At 41.8% G+C, this 23,373-nt stretch overlaps 2 protein-coding genes and 1 non-coding gene across 9 annotated transcripts in view; 1 reads left to right on the top strand and 2 right to left on the bottom strand.

Moving 5' to 3' along the window:
* Nucleotides 1–23,373, bottom strand: part of TIMM23 (translocase of inner mitochondrial membrane 23) — a 253,508-nt gene that overhangs the window by 44,232 nt on the left and 185,903 nt on the right. The gene's annotated exons all lie outside the window — the stretch shown is intronic.
* Nucleotides 1–23,373, bottom strand: part of LOC100969124 (anthrax toxin receptor-like) — a 748,177-nt gene that overhangs the window by 685,791 nt on the left and 39,013 nt on the right.
* LOC112441039 (U6 spliceosomal RNA) lies at nt 12,277–12,380 on the top strand. Its single transcript, XR_003029022.1, has one exon. It is a non-coding gene; the product is annotated as a U6 spliceosomal RNA (small nuclear RNA).

The raw sequence follows: 23,373 nt of genomic DNA, 5'->3' as shown, positions 1-23,373 counted from the left end.
TCACCACTGTATTCCAGCCTGGGCAACAGAGCAAGACTCTGTCTCAAAAAGAAAGAAGAAAAGTATTACTGTGATCTGAAGTTTTTAGGTCAGGATCTCATACTAGTGACAAATATCTTAACTAAGACAATAAAAACCTTACTTTTTATCCTGTCAGTTCCAAGTAAATTCAAACTGGTTGTCACAATGCTTTACATAATACTAAATTATCTATATACAAACATAAACAGATATGATTTTTATTCTCTTTAAAATTCACCATTTAGATGGAATATAATTATATTACAATTAATCTTAGTTAAGATTTAGTATATTTTTCAGTGGGGAATTAATAGAATGGGAATTTGAGTCCTAGTTCTACTATCTTGTTTTTATAACCTACTTTTTTGATCCCTTATTTTCTCACCTTTAAAATGGCATTGCCTACTTTATGAGTTGTTCTAAGGATGAGAAGACATGAAAATGTACTATAAATAGAAAATAAGATGCTAGCTATAATCTCAAGCGATTTTTATATCTTTTTTTATTTTTATTGTTTTCTTATTTTACAGGATAATGAATTGGAAAAGATCACAAGGAGGTTCACCATGGAGGTAGCAAAGAAGGGCTTTATTGGTATGTGTAGCCACATAGATTTTGGCATAAAGTGGGAACATCTAAAAAAATCTTTTTTTTTTTTTTTTTTTTTTTTTTTGAGACAGAGTCTTACTCTGTCTCCCAGACTGGAGTGCAGTGGTGCAATCTCCTCCACCTCCCGGGTTCAAGCAATTCTCTTGTCTCAGCCTCCCAAGTAGCTGAGACTACAGGCATGTGCCACCACACCCAGCTAATTTTCGTATTTTTAGTAGAGATGGGGTTTCGCCATGTTGGTCAGGCTGGTCTTGAACTCCTGACCTCCGGTGATCCACCCGTCTCAGACTCCCAAAGAGCTGGGATTACAGGCATGAACCACTATGCCCGGCCTCCTACTATTTGTTATAGGAGCTTTTGCCAAACATACAACATTTTTGAAGACACTAATCTTCGTTTGCTTGATGTCTTCGTATCTTACTATTATCTGTGTTTATATGTTCTTTGTGTGTGATCTGAACATTCTTTTCTATGATATGTAAATATTTGTCATTTACCTTCTAATTTTCAGGCAGTTTAAACCTTTCTATATATATATATTTAATCTAGAAGGCTTCTAATTTGTTTGAATAGAATATACATAATTATTTAATAAAATGCTTGCCCTATCAGTATAGTTAATAGAATGTTAATAGTTACTTAATAATATAATACTTGCCCTATCAGTATCAGTATAGTTAAACAAAATAAGGTCTACTTAAATAGGAAATAAAGTGTATTTTTCTCTACTTTCTTTCTCTGCATTTCCCCCACCATGGACAAATGCCTATGAAATTAAACTATAAAGTCTGGGCATGGTGGCTGGTGCTTGTAATCCCAGCATTTTTGGAGGTTTTGGAGGCTGAGGTGGGAGGATCACTTGAGCCCGGAAGTTCAAGACCACCCTAGGCAATATAGTGAGACCCCGTCTCTACAAAAAATGAAAATGTTATCCAAGCGTGATGGTGCATGGCTGTGGTCCCAACTACTAAGATGGGAGGATCCCTTAAGCCTGGGAGGTTGAGGCTACCATGAGCTGTGATCGTGCCACTGCACTCTGGCCTAAGTGACAAAACAAGACCACATCTCAAGAAGAAAGAGAAAAGAAATAAAGCTATTCAGATTCATTTTTAGGAAAAAAGTCATGAAATAAATGTCATGAAATAACCTAATATAGAAATACAGTAAGTATAGGTAATTCTAAAACTTGACTAGATTTGGCCTGTCTTTCATAATAAAAGGCATTTGGGCCTTTGACGTGCCGCATACCCAGCACTACTGTGAATTTGTGCATCATTACACGGAGCCTGTTAACATGAGTTAACTATCTCACTCACACTTTTATAGGAGTACCTACCGATTCTGAGATATGGTGAATTGAAGTCATGTTCAGCCTGTTAATAGCCTTCATAATTTTCAAAAGGTCTTTCCTCTTCGCCTAAATCTCAAACACATTTTATAGTCTTGAATGGTTTCAGACTTTATTCAGTCATATTTATCGCCCATATCTGCAATATCTCCAGCTAAATTTTATCAGTCTTGACAAGTACCTAATAATTCCAAAGGTCAAAAACTGATTCATTGGAATACTGAAAGAAAACACAGCTTAAACTCTAGTAACTTGATTTATTTGCCTAATTCGCAAAGGCCTCATTGACCCATGATGCAGCTAAATTGACGTCTTGGCCCAGACAGCTTTGAAGCCTAGGAGGCAGGCAAAGGGAGTTTTTTCTCTCACTTCTCGGCAAACCTTCAAATTCGATGTTATTTATCTGTTATTTCCTGACACTCCACACAGAGTGTCAGATTGAGGCTCAGACCTGAGCCTGAGCCCTGATCCTATCACATGTGTGTTTAGCATCAGCTTGTAAATTTCTGCAAAACAAAACAAAACAAAAAAAAAGAGGCTGGGATTTTGATAGGAATTGCATTGAATCTGCACACCAATTTGTGGAGTATTGCCATCTTCCCCACCCTCCCCAAAAGGGTTTTGCCCTTTCACCCAGGCTGGAGTACCAGGCAGCAGTCACTGCAACCTTGACCTCCTGGGCTCAAGCAATCCTCTCACCTCACCCTCCCAAGTAGCTAGAACCATAGGCGTGCGCAGCTGCACCTGGCTAACTTTTTAATTTTTTGTAGAGACGTGGTCTCATCACGTATCCCAGACTGGTCTCGAACTCCTGGAATCAAGCAATCTTCCCACCTCAGCTTCCCAAAATTCTGGGATTATGGGCATGAGCCACTGCACCTGACCAGTATTGCCATCTCAACCATATTAAGCCTTCCAATGCTGAATATGAGATGTCTTTCCATTTATTTAGGTCTCTGATTTCTTTCAATGATGTTTTGTAGTTCTCATTGTAGCAGTCTTACAACTAAGTATTGTATTCCTTTTAATGCTATTCTAAGTGACACTGATCTATCGTTTTCTTATGATGTCTTTGTCTAGTCTTTGTATCCAGACAATTCTAGCCTCATGGAATGAGTTGAGGAGTGTTCCTTCCTCTTCTGTTTTTGGAAAAGCTTTTGAAAGGTCGGTGTTCATTCCCTTGTGTGGGTGTAAATATCACCTATGTAAAGTTCTGCAGGACCCTGATGTCTCCACCCTTCTCATCCCCTTATATCTCTGTGCACCAAAATTACCCTTTCATCTCCTACTCTATAGTCACATGCTGTTAGAAAAGTTGCTTTTTTAAAAAAGATGAACTTCTGCCTCAGACCGTGCTCTCTATATAAGAATTTACCTGTTAGGCCAGTCGCGGTAGCTCATGCCTGTAATCCTAGCACTTTGGGAGGCCGAGGCAGGCAAATCACCTAAAGTCAGGAGTTCGAGACCAGCCTGGCCAACATGGTGAAACCCCGTCTCCACTAAAAATAGAAAAAATTAGCCAGGCGTGGTGGCGGGCACCTGTAATCCCAGCTACTCAGGAGGCTAAGGGAGGAGAATTGCTTGAACCTGGAAGGCGGAGGTTGCAGTGAGCTGACGTCATGCCGTTGTACTCCAGCCTGGGCAACAAGAGTGAAACTCCGTCTCAAAAAAATAAAAATTAAAAAAAAAAAGAAGAACGTATCTGTTATTCAGGAACTACTTGTAATCTGTGCATCCCAATACATTAGTTTTGTATGGAGCAGAAAACTAGTAAGCCTAATAATTGATACCTTGTGATTTTGTTTTGGGTGGGTGAAGCTGTTTCATGTTTAACATGTATAGACTGTTTTTGAGAAGGATTTTATCATTATATGTTTGTGATTTACAAACTGTGTCCTTCAGACTTGCCACTTGCCAGAGCCCTTCTCCAATTGGAATTGTTTTTTGTTTTTGAGACAGTCTCACTCTGTCGCCAGGCTGGTGCACCGTGGCGTGATCTCGGCTCACTGCAACATCTGCATCTGAGGTTCAAGCAATTCTCCTGCCTCAGCCTCCCGAATAGCTGGCACTACAGGCGCGTGCCATCACGCCCAGCTAATTTTTGTATTTTTAGTCTACAACAGGGTTTCACCACGTTGGCCAGGATGGTCTCGATCTCTTGACCTCGTTATCCACCCACCTTGGCCTCCCAAAGTGCTGAGATTACAGGCGTGAGCCACCGTGCCCAGCCAGCTTTTTTGTTTTTAAAATATATTGTTTAATCAAGATGGGATCTCACGATGTTGCCCAGGCTTGTATCAAATTCCTGGGCTCAAGCCATCCTCCTGCCTCAGCCTCCCAAAGTGCTGGGATTACAGGTGTAAGCCACTGCCCCAGCCTAGTTGGAATTGTTGTTTGAGGTAACAAGCTTACTTAATCCTAAAGCAAGCATAATACTTTCGTAGATGCCTCTAGAAAGATTCAGGACCAATTTGTCATTTGTACATTGGGAGAAAAGGAGTGGTTAAACAAAGTTGTACTGACCTCCAGCAGAGGTATGTCACTAAAGGAATGGAAAGTGAGCAAACAGGAGCTGGAGAGCACCAGAGAGCCCTTTTGTCAGTGGATGAGGCTAGAATATGGCATTAATCTTTCCAAGTGCTGTGTGGGGTTAGACTTCTCATGAAGGATAGGTTTGGGTAGGTTAGACTTCATGAGATTTTTTCTGTTTTTAAGTTTTTTGTTGTCCTTGTTGACTTCATGAGATTTTTAAGGTGACTAAGGGAAGGGTGCTAAGACATAGAGTTACAGATTAGGTGGGAGGTGGAGAGGGTTGGGGTATAAAAAGCAGTCCTTGAACATTTCAAAGTTGTCTTATACCAGCCCTGTATCCAATATATCACATCTTGTTCAAAGAAGTTGATTATCTAGGCCTTGGGCCCCTGAGTTAAAGAAAAACATTACAATATACTGATTCCGTCGACTAAAAAGTAAAATTTATAGGAAGAATTGAGTACAGTCCTTAGAAAGAACTTTAATTATTTTATGGGGGGACATAATGGTTTAATAGTTTAACCTCTTTTTTTTTTTTTTTTTTTTTTGAGAGACAGAGTCTCGCTTTGTCGCCCAGACTGGAGTGCACTGGCGCAATCTCGGCTCACTGCAACCTCCGCCTCCAGGGTTCAAGTGATTCTCCTGCCTCAGCCTCCCGAGTAGCTGGGATTACAGGCACTTGCTACCACGCCTGGTTAATTTTTGTATTTTTAGTAGAGACAGGGTTTCACCATTTGGTCAGGCTGGTCTCGAACTCCTGACCTTGTGATCCGCTCTCAGCCTCCTAAAGTGCTGGGATTACAGGTGTGAGCCACAGCATCCAGCCTAATAGTTTAACCATTTTTAAAGTTGTGTTTTTCTTTTTGTAAAGATGAGTTTCTATTATACAGTTGAAATAATATAGAAAGTTATAAACAATATATATATGGTGGGGAGAAAGAATGGGGAAGAGAAAGAAAATTGTAAGTGGGAACATGTTATACATGTTGTATGAAACCTGCCTTTTTCCATATGCATGTTTGTGATAATTCCAAGTAATTTACATGCATATGTTATCCTTTTTAATGGCTGTTTAGTACTTTGCATAGGTATACCATAGTTCATTTAATTGACATACAAGATAATTAGATTGTTTTTATTTTTACTATGTTTGAGAGGAGTATTTCTGCACCTTTACGGATTTGAGTGAGCATCACTTAACATGTTTTTATCAGAGATCTTACTGTAGCCGTCAGTAGTAGTGCAGTCAGTGATTTCTGTTATTGCCTGTAAGCTAATTTGTTAGCCTAACACTTCAATTTGCTATGATCTGAGGAACTGAAAGCTAAGGCCTAAAATTTTATATGTGCTAAGTGTCGAATAATAGGTCAAAGCTGCATTCTTCCACAAGTAAAGATAATATGGGGCTTAACACACTTGCTTTAGCAATGTGATTTTCTCCCCTTTTTCTCTACTTGGTAAGGAGGGCTTATACCCCCACTAAGCAGGCACATGCCTGTAATCCCAGCTACTCAGGAGGCTGAGGCAGGAGAATCGCTTGAACCTGAGAGGCAGAGGTTGCATTGAGCTGAGATTGTGCCATTGCACTCCAGCCTGGGTAACAAGAGTGAAACTCAAAAAAAAAAAAAAAAAGAAAGAAAGCAAGAAAGAAAGAAGGAAGGAAGGAAAGAAAGAGAGAGAAAGAAAGAAAAGTAAATCTGTGGACATTGTACAAAAGATTGTTTTATGGTTTTTTAATTTTTTTAACATAACTTTTATTGACTTGTATTTGTATTTTTATCAAACATACTTCATTTGTTTATTTATTTATTTTGAGATGAAATCTCACTCTGTCACCCAGGCTGGAGTGCAGTGGTGGGATCTTGGCTCACTGCAACCTCTGCCTTCCAGGTTCAAGCAATTCTCCTGCCTCAGCCTCCCACGTAACTGGGATTACAGGCATGAGCTACCATGCCCAACTAATTTTTTTATTATTAGTAGAGATGGAGTTTCACCATGTTGGCCAGGCTGGTCTCAAACTCCTGACCTCAGGTGGTCCACCTGCCTCAGCCTCCCAAAGTGTTAGTATTATAGGCATGAGCCACCACACCCAGCCTCAAACATACTTTAGACAATTTTTCACCTCAGCACTATTGACATTTTAGGCTATGTAATTCTTTGTTATGGGGGCTCTCTCTGCCTTGTAGGATGTTTAGTAATATCCCTGGCCTCTACATATTAGATGTCAGGAAGACCCCTCAGTTATAACAATGACAAATATATTCAGATTGCCAAATGTCCCCTGTGGAGCAAATTCATCCCTTGTTGTGAACTGTGATCCAGAGAGCCAAATAGTGATACAAGGTTTATTGTTCACAATAGCTTGTCCCCTCCAATCCAGACATCTGCCTCACCATATTCCACTCCCCAGAGGCAACCACTTTCAACAATCTTAAATGTTTCATTTTTATTCTATTTAAAGCCTTTGCTCATTTTTAAATTGGGTTTTGTCCACATTATCGAGTGGTAAGAGTTCTTTATATACTCCACAGCCAGTTGTGGTAGTATAGGCCTATGGTCCCAGCTACTCAGAAGGCTGAGGCAGGAGGATAACTTGAGCCCAGAAGGTCAACACTAGTCTGGGCAACATAGCATGACCCTGTCTCTAAATGAGTCTTTGAAGTATATATATTCTAGATAATTGACCTTTATCATGTATATAATTTGTAAATATTTCCTCTCAATCTATTAGTTGTCATTGCGCTTTCTTCATAGTCTCCTTTTTAATCTTGAGAAAGCATAATTTATTTTTCCTCTGGTTGGTGTGCTTTAGGTTGTATGTAAGAAACCATTGCCTAATCCATAGTCATGCAGATACATCCCTATCTTTTTTTTTTTTTTTTTTTTGAGATGGTCTCGCTCTGTCGTCCAGATTGGAGTGCAGTGGTGTGATCTCACGGCTCATTGATAACTGCAGCCTCTACCTCCTAGGCTCAAGCAATCCTCCCCCTTCAGCCTCCCAAGTAGCTGGGACTATAGCACCAGCTATAGTCAGCCTCCCAGGTAGCTGGGAATATGGCACCAGGACTATAGCACATACCACCACTAAGCACAACTAATTTCTGTATTTTTTGGAGAGACAGGGTCTCACCATGTTGCCCAGGCCAGTCTTGAACTCCCAGGCTCAAACAATCCTCCCACCTCGGCCTCCCAAAGTGCAGGATTACAGGTGTGAGCCACTGTGCCTGGCCTAGAGAGATTTTTTTAAGAAATAGTGACCAAAAATATCCCACATTTGATGGGAGTTGTGAATCTACACATTGAAGATGCTCAACAAATTCAAAGCAGGATAAACTCAAAGAGATCCACACTGACACACATTATAATCAAATTGTAAAAAGCTAAAGACAGAAAAGCAGCAAGAGATAAGTGATTCATCCTGTACAAGGGATCTTCAGTAAGACTAACAGTTGCTTATCAGAAATCACGGAGTACAGAAGGCAGTGGTGGTGTGCTGGGCATGGTAGTCCCAGCTGACTGAGGCTGAGACAGGAGAATTGCTTGAGCCTGGGAGGTGGAAGTTGCAGTGAGCCGAGATGGCGTCATTGCACTCCAGCCTGGGCGACAGAGCAAGACTCCATCTCAAAAAAAAAAAAAAACAACAACAAACAAAAACAGGGTTGGGGAAGCTCAGCATGGTGGCTCATGCCTGTAACTTCAGCACTTTTGGAGACTGAAGTGGGATCACCTGAGGCCAGGAGTCCACAACCAGCCTGGGCGACATAAGGAGACCCCATCTCTACAAAATAAAAATAATTAGCCAGACAAGGTGGCTCAGGCCTGTGGTCCTAGCTACTCAGGAGGCTGAGACAGGAGGATTGCTTGCAGCCAGCAGTTTAAGACTTGCCTGGACAACATAGTGAGACCCCATCTCTACAAAATATAAATTTAAAAAATTAGCTGGGCATGGTGGTGTGCATCTGTAGTTCCAACTACTCATGAGGCTGAGACAGGAGGATCGTTTGAGACCAGAAGTTGGAGGTTACAGTGAGGTATGATCATACCACTGCACTCCAGCCTGGTTGACAGAGCAAGAACCTGTCACTAAAAAAATAATAAATGAATAAAAATATAAGAATGCTTGGCCTGGTCTGGGCGTGGTGGCTCACGCCTGTAATCCCAGCACTTCGGGAGGCCGAGGCGGGTGGATCACCTGAGGTCGGGAGTTTGAGACCAGCCTGGCCAACATGGAGAAACCCTGTCTCTACTAAAAAAATACAAAATTAGCCAGGCATGGTGGCACATGCCTGTAATCCCAGCTACTCGGGAGGCTGAGGTAGGAGAATTGCTTGAACCTGGGAGGCAGAGGTTGCAGTAAGCCGAGGTCACACCCGATTGCACTCCAGCCTGGGCAAAAAGAGGGAAACTCCACCTCAAAAAAAAAAAGAAAAGAAAAGAATGCTTGGCTGGGCACAGTGGCTCATGCCTGTAATCCCAGCACTTTGGGAGGCCGAGGCAGGCGGATCACCTGAGGTCAGGAGTTCGAGACCAGCCTGGCCAATATGGTGAAACCCCATCTCTACTAAAAATACGAAAAATAGCTGTGTGTGATGGCACGTGCCTGTAATCCCAGCTACTTGGGAGGCTCAGGCAGGAGAATCACTTGAACCCAGAAGGCAGAGGTTGCAGTGAGCAGAGATTGCGCCACTGCACTGCAGCCTGGGCAACAGAGCAAGACTCGGGCTAAAAAAAAAAGCTGAAGTGAGTACTTCAGGCTAAAATGAAAAGATACAAGATAATAACTCAGAGCTATATGAAAAAATAAAAATCACTGGTAAAGGCAACTATATAGCTAAATATAAAAGCTAGTATTATTGTATTTTGGGTATGTTATTCCTCTTTCTCCTTTATGATTTAAAAACATGCATGAAATAATATGCATCTATGTTAATAGGAACTAATTGTTTAAAGACATAATTTGTAACAATATAGCTAGGGGACAGAGAAAGGAGCAGAGTTAATGTATGCTATTGAAGCTGAGTTGGTATCAGTCTGAACTAGAATTAGAACTCAGCATGTTAACTGAAATCTTCATAGTATCCACTAAAAACAAAACTTTAAAAATATACAGAAAAGGAACTAAGAAAGGATCAAAATATTACAGGATAAATCATTAACCAAACACAAAAGAAGGTACTGAGGAGCAAAACACTTTCTGTAGAAACTAAACATCAGGATGACATAAGTAAGTTCTTTGGTGTGTGGGTTTTTCTGTTTTTCTTTTTTGGGGTTTCTTTGAGACAGAGTCTTGCTCTGTAACTCAGGCTGGAGTGCAGTGTTTCATTCTCAGCTCACTGCAGCCTTTGCCTCCCAGGTTCAAGTGATTCTCAGCCTCCTGAGTAGCTGGGATTGCAGGCGCCCACCACCAGACCCAGCTAATTTTTTGTATTTTTAGTAGAGATGAGGTTTCACTACATTGGCCAGGCTAGTCTCGAGCTCCTGGCCTCTAGTGATCCACCCGCCTCGGCCTCCCAAAGTGCTGGGTACGGCCATGAGCCACTGCATCCAGCCTGTTTTTGTTTTTTTTTGAGACAGGGTCTGGCTCTGTTGCCCAGGCTGGAGTGCAGTGGCACAATCACGGCTCACTACAACCTTGACCTCCGCAGGCTCAGCTGATCCTCCCACCTCAGCCTCCTGAGTAGCTGGAACTACAGGTGTGCACCACCATGCCCAGCTTATTTTTCTATTTTTTGTAGAGACAGGAGTCTTGCTATGTCGCCCAGCCTGGTCTCAAACTCCTGGGCTCAAGCAATCTGCCCACCTCAGCATCCCAAAGTGATAGGATTACAGGCGTGAGTCCAACCATAAGTAAGTTTCTGTTTTTTGTTTTTGAGTCAATCTCACTCTGTCCCCCAGGCTGAAGAGCAGTGGTGCGATCATGGCTCACTGCAGCCTCACCTCCAGGCGGGAGCCACCGTGCCTGGTCAAGTAACTTTTCTGTTTCAGTAATCACTTTCAATGTAAATAATCTCATCAATGGAAAGATCGGCAGAATCAATTTTTTTAATAATGTAATACATAATCCAAATATGCAACTTACAAAATACTCACTGTAGACCCAAAGACACAAATTTGTTGAAAGTGAAAAGATGGAAAGAGATAATCCATGCAAATAGTAACCAAAAGAGAGCCAGGGTGGCTATACTAATAATACCACACAAAATAGATTTTAAGCCAAAAACTGTTACAGAAAAACATTTTATGTTCGTAAGAGAGTCAAATCACAAGAAGATGTAACAATTATAAACACATATGAACCAAAAAAAAAAAGGGCTCCAAAATGCACAAAGCAAACTAATAAAATTGAAGGAAGAAACAATTTTACAATAATGGAGACCTCAATGCAGTGGCTCTATCACAGCTCACCGCAATCTCTGCCTCCCAGACTCAAGCAATTCTCCAGCCTCAGCCTCCCCAGTAGCTGGAACTATAGGCACACAGCACCACACCCAGCCAATTTGTGTATTTTTTTGTGGAGACGGGGTTTCACCATGTTGCCCAGGCTGGTCTCAAATGCCCAAGCTCAAGCAATTCACCCACCTCAGCCTCCCAAAGTGCTGGGATTACAGGCCTGACCTACTGCGCCCAGTCAACACCCCACCTTCAACAGTAAATAGAACATCTAGACAAAATCAATAAGGAACTAGAGGAATTGAACAACACACTAAACCAACTAGACCTAACAGACATATAGAAAGCTCTCCATCTAACAAGTGCAGAATATATATTCCTCTCAAGTGCATATGGAACATTCCCCATGATAAATCATATGTTAGGTCACAAAACAATTCTCAATACATTTTAAAAGGTCAAAATTATACGAAGGGCCACATGTGTTGGCTCACAGCTGTAATCCCAGCACTTAGTGAGGCTGAGACAGGCGGATCACTTGAGCCCAGAAGTTCAAGACCAGGCTGGGCAACATGGTAAAACCCTGTCTCTACGAAAAAAAATTTAAAACTTAGCTGGGTGTAGTGGTGGTGAATACCTGTAGCCCCAGCTACTCAGGAGGCTGAGGCAGGAGGATGGCTTCAGCTTGGGAGGCAGAGGCTGCAGTGACCCGAGATCATACCACTACACTCCAGCCTGCAGGACAGAGCAGGACCTGTCTCAAAAAACAAAACAAAACAAAAAAACAAAAACAAAACAAAAAAAAAAAAACAGGCCAGGCTTGGTGGCTCATGACTGTAATCCCAGCACTTTAGGAGGCCGACGCAGGTGGATGACCTGTGGTCAGGAGCTCAAGACCAGCCTGACCAACATGGCAAAACCCCATCTCTACTAAAAATACAAAAAATTAACTGGAAGGAGAGGCAGGCACCTGTAACCCCAGCTACTTGGGAGGCTGAGCCAGGATAATCTCTTGAATCTGGGAGACAGAGGTTTCAGTGAGGCGAGATCACGCCGCTGCACTCAACCTTGAGCAACAGAGTGAGGCTCTGTCTCAAAATAAACAAACAAAAAAATTATACAAAGTGTCTTTTCCAACAAAAGTGTAATGAAGCTAGAAGTCAATAACAGGAAAACCTGGAGAATTTGCAAATAAGTGAAAGTTAAACAACATTCTTAAACAACCAGTGGCTCAATGAAGAAATGACTAGAGAAATTGAAATACTTTCAGATGAATTAAAATAAAATGCAAGATACCAAAATTTATGAGATGGTGTGACAGTGGTACTCAGTGAAATGTATAGCTTTAAATGCTTACATTAAAAAAGAACAATCTCATGCTCACTTCATCAGCACATATACTAAAATTGGAACAATACAGAGATTAGCCTGGCCCCTGTGCAAAGATGACATGCAAATTCGTGAAGTGTTTCAGATTTTATAAAAAAAAAAAAAAAAAAAAAGGCCAGGTGCAGTGGCTCACGCATGTAATCCCAGCACTTTGGGAGGCCAAGGTGGGTGGATCACGAGGTCAGGAGATCGAGACCATCCTGGCCAACATGGTGAAACCCTGTCTCTACTAAAATACAAAAAATTAGCTGGGTATGGTGGTGCACACCTGTATTTCCAGCTACTTGGGAGGCTGAGGCAGGGGAATCACCTGAACCCAGGAGATGGAGGTTGCAGTGAGCAGACATTTGCCACTGCACTCAAGCCTGGTGACAGAGCAAGACTCTGTCTCAAAAAAAAAAAAAAAAAGGAAAAATGAACTTTCAAATTAACAACCTTATGGTGTTTAATCTTTTGGTTTCCCTGGACACATTGGAAGAAGAATTTTCTTGGGCCACACATAAAATACACTAACCCTAACAATAGCTGATGAACTGAAAAAAAAATCGCAAGAAAATCTCATAATGTTTTCAGTTATTCATAAAGTTTATGAATTTGTGTTGGGCTGCATTCAAAACTGTCCTAGGCTGCATGTTGGACAAGCTTGACCTAAGGTGTAAAAGAAGAGCTAACTAAACCTACAGCCAGCTGAAGGAAGGAAATACTAGAGATTAGAGCAGAATGAAATAGAGAATAGAGGAAAAAGAACTGTCAAAACAAAAAGTTGGTTCATGAAAAAAAAACAACAAATTTGATGAACCTTTAGTTAGACTGACTCAGAAAAAAAAAGAGAATAGCAAATAACTAAAATCGGAAAGAAAATGGAGACATTATTACTGACCTTACAGAAATTTTAAAGATTTTTAAGACAATACTATGAAAAATTGTATTCCAACAAATTAGACATCTAGATAAAATGTACAGATTCCTAGAAACACACAAATTACCAAATATGACTTAAGAAGAAATAGAAAATCTCAATAGACCTATAACAAGTACAGAGATTAATCAGTAATCAAAAACCTCCCAACACATACAGACAGACAGTAGAACAATGGATACCAGGGGCTGGGGGAGGGCGAATCGGCAGTTACTGTTTAGTGGGTACAGAGTTTCAGTATGGAATAATGAAAATGTTCCAGAGATCGATAGTGGTGACAGTTGTACAACAATAAGAATATACTTAATGGCACTGAACTGTACACTTAAAAATGGTTAAAATTAAAAATTTTATGTTATGTATATTTTACCACAATAAAAACAAACAACAACAGCAACAACAACAAAAGTCCAGACCCTGGTGACTTCATTGATGAATTCTAACAAATACTTAAAGGAAAATTAACAACAATCCTTCACAAACCCTTCCAAAAAATAGAAGATGAGAGAATACTTCTAATACTTTCTACGAGGCCAGTATTACCCTGATACCAAAACCAGACAAAGACATCTACAAGCAAAGAAAACTACACACCTGGGGACCAGGCACAGTGGCTCATGCCTGTAATCCCAGCACTTTGGGAGGCTGAGGTGGGTAGATCATGAGTTCAGGAGTTCGAGACCAGCCTGGCCAACATGGTGAAACCCCATCTCTACTAAAAATACAAAAATTAGCCAGGTGTGGTGGCAGGTGCCTGTAATCCCAGCTACTTGGGAGGCTGAGGCAGGAGAATCATTTGAACCTGGGAGGCAGAGGTTGCAGTGAGCCAAGATCATGCCATTACACTCCAGCCTAGATGACAAGAGCTAAACTCCATCTCAAAAAAAAAAAAAAAGAAAAGAAAAGAAAAAGAAACTACACACCAATATCCTTTATGAATATACACACAAAAATACTGAACAAAATATTAGCAAATGAAAAACAGCAGTTCACTAAAAGTGATATACACCATGACCAGGTGGGACTTATCCCAGGAATGCAAGAGGAGTTCAGCATAAGAGATCAATCGATGTAATGCACCACATTAGTGAAACAAAGGGGGAAAACATATTATCATCTCAATAGATGCAGAGAAAGTAGTTGACAAAATTCAACACCCTTTCATAACAAAAACATTCAGCTAGGAATAGAAGGAACTTCTCAAAAATAGTAAAGAGCATTTATGAAAAAATCCACAGCTAACATATTTATTGGTGAAAAATGGGAAGCGTTCCCCTTAAGTACAGGAACAAAACAAAGATTCTCACTTTCACCGCTACTAGTCAGCGTTGTACTGGAAGTCCCATGCAAGAAAATTGGACAAGAAAAAGATATAAAAGCATCTAAATTGGAAAGGAAGGCGTGAAACTCTATTGTCAGATGACATGATTCTATATTTAGAAAATCCCATAGAATACATACACACACATATACACATACATAAACCTACTAGCCAGGCATGGTGGCTCACACCTGTAATCCCAACACTTTGGGGTGTTAACGCAGGCAGGTTGCTTGAGCCCAGGAGTTCAAGACCAACCTGGGCAACATGGCAAAACCCCGTCTACAAAAAGTACAAGAACTAGCAAGGTGTGGTGGCTCACACCTGTAGTCCCAGCTACTCAGTAGGCTGAGGAGGGAAGATCACTTGAGTCAGGAGGTGGAGGTTATAGTGAGTTAAGATTGCACTGCTGTACTCCAGCCTGGGTGACAGAGCCAGACCCAGTGTCAAAAAAACAAACAAATAAATAAACCTACTAGAGCTAATTTTAATTCAACAAAATTTCAGGGTACAAAATCAACACACAAAAATCAGTTATGGAAATATACATGTAACATGGCCAACTAGATGCAGTCAGGTGCAACAGCTGCCACCGAGGGACTGATTTGACTGGTGCACTTCTAACGGATCTTCAGAGGGAAGGCACTGAGAATGGATGAAGGGAAGACACAGAAGCTAGGCTAGGGGGGGAGGAAGCTGGGAGGCCTGCATGGGGCTACTTCACCCCGCAACTCATTCCTGGCCCCCAATGACTCTGGGGGAAGGGGTGAGTTGAATTGGCAAGGAGCAACACTTCTTACGACCAGCCTCTGGAATCCTGGCAGAAGATCCTTTGACCACCACCGACAGTGGATTTGTAAGGGAGAGACACTTGGAGAAGCAGCCAGGGCAGCAGCCAGCTGATGAACCCAGAGGGTTTGGTGTGGGAGCAGCTGTTGTGGAGCACAGCCAGGGATGGCCACACCCCTAGTCTCAACTTGCTCCCATAGGAGACTCTCGCCCTAGGGGAACCGTTGGGCCTGAACTTCGCAAGGCAGTCTTACTCATCAGGTAGGGCTGGTCCTACCTGAGCACTCCTTGATTCTCTGGCCTCTCTCAGGGCCCAACCTGGCCATGCCTGATTGCAGGGAAGCCTTGAGCGCACTAGGGGCCCATATCATAGCTCCAGTGCTGGTGGACCATGCCTGACCTGCGAAGAGCTCCCTTGGGCCAGCCTCCAGGGCCACACACCAGCCCGCACACTCCTTCCACACTGCATCTTCCCCCAGGCCCACGGCAACACCCCACATGGCTTTGCCAGCACGTGTGTGCATGGGCAGGTTTTGCTTATCTTGTCCTGCCAGCCTGCGTGTATGTGGACACCCTGCCCTGCAACTGCTGCAACAGGAGTACAGTCTGCTCCACTCTCCCCTCTGACCACCACTGTAGTCAGAGCCTTGGTGGGCACAGAGCCAGCCAACCCCAACCCCGCCCCTGCCAGTGCCTCACCCATTTGCCAGCACTGCCGCAAGTGAAACTAGGCACAGAGAACAGCTGACTCTCCCCCACCCTGAGTGCTTTCCAGCACCCTGCTCCCATGCCAACACCACTACCGGTGCAACCACATGCACAGTCACCAGCAGGGGCTCCCACCTTCCAGCTGTGTTCCCTTTGCTGCTGTGGTAAATGCTGGCACAGAGGCAGGCATGCTAAGACCCACTAGCACCCTACTGCAGCCATGCTGCTGCTGCCACTGCTGGCACATGCAAACGAGGATGGATTCCACTGTCTCTGCACTACTAAATGCTTTGGGTGACACCACCCACTAGAGTGTAGTGACCAGCAGTCTGAGAGCATCTTGGCTCACCCAGTGCAGTGGATTCTTAACCTCGAGCAGACAGAACAAAGTTGGGGCTCAATACAAGTCCTCCAGCATTACAGCACACAGTCCAGGAGTTGGGAGCTGAGTGTTGGCCCTCTAAAATCTTCCAGAAATGAAGCCAGTTGACTGAATCCACCTTATACACAGTGAAATCCTCAAGGTCGTCAAGTAGGATAAAATGAAAAAAACCCATCCAAAGGTCAGCAACTTCAGAGATTGAAGGAAAATAACCCTGCAAAGATAAAAAAGAATCAGTGCAAGAACTCTGAAACTCAAAAAACCAGAGTGCCTTCTTTCCTCCAAACAGCCACACCACCTCTCCAGCAAGGGGTCTGAACCAGTCTGAGATGGCTGAAATGACAGAAATAGAATTCAGAATATGGATAGGAATGAAGATCATCAAGATGCAGGAGTATGTTGAAGGCCAATCTAAGGAAGCTAAGAATCATGATAAAACAATGCAGGAGCCAACAGACAAAATAGCCAGTGCAAAAAAGAATGTAGCCAACTTGATAGAGCTAAAAAACACACTACAAGAATTTCATTAATAGCAGAATAGACCAAGTGGAAGAAAGTATCTCAGGGGTTGAAGACTGGCTTTCTGAAAGAAGACAGGCAGACAAGAATGAAGAGAAAAAAAATAAGGAAAAAAACCTCTGAGAAATAAAGGATTATGTAAAGAGACCAGACCTATGACTCATTGGTGTCCCTGAAAGAGATGGAAAGAGTATAAGCAACTTGGGAAATATATTCCAGGATATCATTTATGAGAACTTCCCTGACCTAGCTAGAGAGACCAACATTCAAGTTCAGGAAATGCAGAGAACCCTAGTAAGATATTTCACAAGAAGATCATCCCCAAGACACACACTCATTAGATTCTCCAAGGTCAAAATGAAAAAAAAAAAAATGTTAAAGGCAGCTAGAGAAAAAGGTCAGGTCACTTACAAAAGGAACCCCATCAGGCTAACAGTAGACCTCTCAGTAGAACCCCTACAAGCCAGGAGAGATTGGCGGCCTATCTTCAACATTCTTAATAAAAAGAAATTCCAACTGAGAATTTCACATCCGGCCAAATTAAGCTCCATAAGTGAAGGAGGAATAAGATCCTTTTCAGAGAAGCAAATGCTGGGAGAAGTTGTTATAACAAGACCTGCCTTACAAAAGCTCTGAAGGAAGCACTAAATGTGAAAGGGAAAGACCATACCAGCCACTACAAAAACATCCTGAAGTATGCAGAGCAGTGATAGCATAAAGCAACCACACAAACAAGACTGCGTAATAACCAGCTAACATCACGATGACAAGATCAAATCCACACATATCAATACTAATCTTGAATGTGCCACACAAACAAGACTGTGTAATAACCAGCTAACATCAGGATGACAAGATCAAATCCACACATATCAATACTAACCTTGAATGTAAATGGGCTAAATGCCCCAATTAAAAGGCACACCATGGCAATCTGGATAAAGAATTAAGACTCATTGGCCGGGTGCGGTGGCTCACGCCTGTAATCCCAGCACTTTGTGAGGCCGAGGCGGGTGGATCACGAGGTCAGGAGATCAAGACCATGTTGAAACCCCGTCTCTAATAAAAATTTTAAAAAAAAAAAATTAGCTGGGTGCGGTGGTGGGCACCTGTAGTCCCAGCTACTCAGGAGGCTGAGGCAGGAGAATGGCATGAACCCGGGAGGCGGAGCTTGCAGTGAGCCGAGATCATGCCACTGCACTCCAGCCTGGGCGACAGAGCAAGACTCCATCTCAAAAAAAAAAAAAAAGACTCATTGGTATGCTATCTTTAAGAGACTCTTCTCACATGTAATGACACCCATTGGATCAAAATAAAGGGATGGAGAAAAATCTACCAAGCAAATGGAAAATGGAAAAAAATCAGGGGTTGCAATCCTAATTTCAGACAAACCAAACTTTATAAACCAACAAAGATCAAAAAACACAAAGTAGGGCATTACATAATGGTAAAGTGTTGAATTGAACAAGAAAACTTAACTATTCTAAATATTAGTATTTATGCATCCAAAACAGGAGCACCCAGATTCATAAAGCAAGTTCTTAGAGACCTTCAAAGAGACTTAGACTCCCACACAATAGCAGTGGGAAATTTTAACACCCCACTGACAATAAAAGATACATCATTGGGGCAGAAAATTAACAATGATATTCAAGACTTCAACTCAGCACTGGATCAAATGGACTTGATAGACATCTACAGAACTCTCCTCACAAAAATAACAGAATATACATTCTCATCATCACATGGCACATACTCCAAAATCGGTCACAGAATCATACAGAAAACACTCCTCAGCAAATGCAAAAGAGTGGAAACCGTAACAACCAACCTCTCAGCACATAGTGCAATCAAATTAGAAATCAGGACTAAGAAATTCACTCAAAATCATACAATTACATGGAAATTGAATAACCTGCTCCTAAATGACTTTTGGGTAAATGATGAACTTAAGGCCAAAATTAAGAAGTTCTTTGAAACTAATGAGAAAAAAAGATATAACATACCAGAATCTCTGGGACACAACCAAGGCAGTGTTAAGATGGAAATTTACAGCACTAAATACCCACATCAAAAAGTTAGAAATATCTGAATTTAACAACCTGACATCACAACTAAAATAATAAAAGAACCAAGAGAAAACCAGCCCCAAAGCCAGCAGAAGATGATAAATAACCAAAATCAGAACTGAACTGAAGGAGATTGAAACACGAAAGTATTTAGAAGATCAATGAATCCAGGAGTTGATTTTTTTGAAAAAAAAAAATGAATAAAATAGAAAGACTGCTAGCTAGAGTAATAAGAGAGAAAATCCATATACACACAAGGAACAATGGAGAAGATATTACCACTGACTCCAAAGAAATACAAATAACCATCAGAGAATATTATGAATACCTCTATGCACACACAAGAAAATCTAGAAGAAATGGGTAAATTCCTGGACACATACACCCTCCCGAGACAGCCAGGAAAAAACTGAATCCCTGAACAGACCAATAATGAATGAGCTCTGAAATTTAATTAGTAACAAATAGCCTACCAAGACCAGACAGATTCACAGCTGAATTCTACCAGATGTACAAAGAAGAGCTAGTACCATTCCTGCTGAAACTATTCCAAAAAATTGAGGAGGAGGGACTCCTTCTCCTTCGTAACTCATCCTGTGAGGCCAGCATCATCTTGATATCAAAACCTGGCAGAGACACAACAAAAAAGGAAACTTCAGGCAAATATCCTTGGTGAACATCAATGCAAAAATTCTCAACAAAACTCAGCAAACTGAATCCAGCAGCACATCAAAAAGCTTACCCATCACAGTTAAGTAGGCTTTATCCCTGGGACGCAAGGTTGGTTCAACATACACAAATCAATACATGTGATTTGTCACATAAAGAGAACTAAAGACAAAAACCACATGATTATCTCAATAGATGCAGAAAAGGCTTTTGATAAAAGTCAACATCCATTCACCTTAAAAATTCTCAATAAACTAGGTACTGAAGGAACATACCTCAAAATAACAAGAGCTGTGTATGACAAACCCACAGCCAACATCATACTGAATGGGCAAAAGCTGGAAGCATTCCCATTGAAAACTGGCACAAGACAAGCCTGCCCTATCTCACCAATTCTATTCAACAAAATATTGGAAGTCCTAGCCAGAGAAATCAAGCAAGGGAAAGAAAGAAAGGGCATAAAAATCAAGAGAGAGGAAGTCAAACTATTCCTGCTGGCAGATCATCCTATATCTAGAAAACCCCATAGTCTCGGCCCAAAAGCTCTTTACACTGATACGTTCAGCAGGCTCAGGATACAAAATCAATGTACAAAAATCACTAACATTCCTATACACCAACAACAGTGAAGCCAAGAGCCAAATCAGGAATGCAATCCCATTCCACTTGCCACAAAAAGAATAAAATACCTGGGAATACTGTTAACCAGGTAAGTGAAAGATCTCCACAATGAGAGCTACAAAACACTGCTCATAGAAATCAGAGATGACACAAACAAATGGAAAAAATTTCATGCTCAAGGATAGGAAAAGTCAATATTGTTAAAATGGTCATACTGCCCAAAGTAATTATAGCTTTGATGCTATTCCTATTAAACTACCAATGACATTCTTCACAGAACCAGAAAAAAATTATCTTAAAATTCACATGGAACAAAAAAAAAGAGCTTGAATAGACAAGGCAATCCTAAGCAAAAACAACAAAGCTGGAGGTATTATGCTACCCTAATTCAAACTATACTACAGGACTCCAGTACCTAAAACAGTATGGTACTGGTATAAAAACAGACACCAATGGAACAGAATAGAGAGCCCAGAAATAAGGCCACATACCTACAACTATCTAATCTTTGACAAAGCTGACAAAAACATGCAATGGAGAAAGAACTCCCTATTCAATAAATGGTGCTGGGATAACTGGCTACCCATATGCAGGAGATTGAAAGCTGAACCCTTTCTTTTCACCATATACAAAAATTAACTCAAGATGTATTAAAGACTTGGCCTGATGTGGTGGCTCATGCCTGTAATCCTAGCACTTTGGGAGGCCCAAGCAGGCAGATCACCTGAAGTCAGGAGTTCAAGACCAGCCTGGGAAACATGGTGAAACCCCAGTATCTACTAAAAATACAAAAATTAGCTAGGCATGGTGGTGCACACCTGTAGTCCCAGCTACTGGGGAGGCTTAGGCAGGAGAAACAGTTGAACCTAGGAGGCAGAGGTGGCAGTGAGCCAAGATCAAGCCACCACTCTCCAGCCTGGGTGACAGAGTGAGACTCCATCACAAAAAAAAAAAAAAAAGAAAAAAGAAAAAAGAAAAAGGGATGGATTAAAGACTTAAATGTAAAAATTCAGGAAGATGGCTGGGGATGGTGCCTCATGCCTATAATCCCAGCACTTTGGGAGGCCGAGGTGGGTGGATGACCTGAGGTCAGGAGTTCAAGACCAGCCTGGCCAACATGGTGAAACCCCGTCTCTACTAAAAATACAAAAAATTAGCCAGGCGTGGTGGTGGGGGCCTGTAATCCCATCTACTCAGGAGGCTGGGGCAGGAGAATCACTTGAACCCAGGAGGCAGAAGTTGTAGTGAGCCCAGATCACGCCACTGCACTCCAGCCTGAGCGACAGAAAAAAAATTCTGTCTCAAAAACAAACAAACAAACCAACCCTGGAAGACAACCTAGGCAATACCACTCTGGACATAGGAACAGGCCAAGATTTTATGACAAAGACACCAAAAGCAATAGCAACAAAAGCAAAAATTGACAAATGAGATCTAATTAAACCAAGTTTCTGCACATTGAAAGAAACTATCAACAGAATAAACAGACAACAACAGAACAGGAGAAAATTTTTGCAAATTATCCATCTAACAAAGGTCTAATATCTAGCATCTATAAGGAATGTACACAAATTTACAAGAAAAAATATCCCATTAAAAAGTAAACAAAGGATATGAACAGACACTTTTCAGAAGAAGACGTCTGTGATGGTTAATATTCAGTGTCAACTTAATTGGATTGAAGGATGCAAAGTAGTTTTCCTGGGCGTGTCTGTGAGAATGTTGCCAAAGGAGATTAACATTTGAGTCAGGGGACTGGGAGAGGCAGACCCACCCGCAATCTGGGTAGGCACCATCTAAATAGCTGCCGGCGTGGCAAGAATAAAACAGGCAGAAGAACGTGGAAGGACTTGACTTGCTGAGTCTTCCAGCCTTCATGTGTCTCCCATACTAGATGCTTTCTGCCCTCGAACATCAGACTCCAAGTTCTTCAGCTTTTGGACTCTTGGACTTACACTAGGGTTATGCCAGGGTCTCTTGGGCCTTTGGCCACTGCAGACTGAAGGCTGCACTGTGAGCTTCCCTACTTTTGTGGTTTTGGGACTCGGACTGATTCACTGCTGCCTTCCTTGCTCCTCAACTTGCAGAGAGCCTATTGTGGGACTTCACCTTGTGATCGTGTGAGTCACTTCTCCTAATAACCTCTCTTTCATATATACATATATCCTATTAGTTCTGTCCCTCTAGAGAACCCTAATACAACATACATGTGGCCAACAAGCATATAACAAAAGGGTCAATATCATTGATCATTAGAGAAATGCAAATCAAAACCACAATGAGATACAATCTCACACCAGTCAGAATGGCTATTACGAAAAATAACAGATGAACAAAAAATTACAGATCCTGGAGAGGTTGTGGAGAAAAATGAACACTCATGCACTGTTTTTTTTGTTTGTTTGTTTGCTTGTTTTTTGTTTGTTTTGTTTTTTCAGATGCAGTCTTGCTCTGTCACTCAGGCTGGAGTGTAGTGACGCAATCTTGGCTCACTGCAACCTCTGCCTCCCATGTTCAAGCAATTCTCCTGCCTCAGCCTCCCGAGTAGCTGGGATTACAGGTGTATGCCACCAGGGTCAGCTAATTTTTGTGTTTTTAGTAGAGACCAGGTTTCACCACATTGGCCAGGCTGGTCTTGATCTCGGTGACTACTGACCTCAGTGATCTGCCTGCTCCAGCCTCCCAAAGTACTGGGATTACACGTGTGAACCACTGCGCCTGGCCGGGAAAACTTAATACACTGTTGGTGGGAGTGTAAATTAGTTCATCCCAAACTTTTTGGCACTAGGGACCAGTTTCATGGAAGACAATGTTTTCATGGACCAGGAGTGTAGGAGAGATGGTTTTGGAATGATTCAAGCACATTACATTTATTTATTTATTTATTTATATTATTATTATTTTTTGAGACAAAATCTTGCTCTAGTCACCCAGGCTGGAGTGCAGTGGTGTGATCTAGGCTCACTGCAATCTCCACCTCCCGGATTCAAGCAATTCTCCTGCTTCAGCCTCCCAAGTAACTAGGATTACAGGCACCTGCCACCACACCTGGATAAGTTTTGTATTTTTAGTAGAGATGGGGTTTCA

The sequence above is a fragment of the Pan paniscus genome, chromosome 8 (genome assembly GCF_029289425.2).
Source record: "Pan paniscus chromosome 8, NHGRI_mPanPan1-v2.0_pri, whole genome shotgun sequence".
NCBI classification, from domain to species: domain Eukaryota; kingdom Metazoa; phylum Chordata; class Mammalia; order Primates; family Hominidae; genus Pan; species Pan paniscus.
This window is presented reverse-complemented; position numbering and strand designations above follow the sequence as displayed.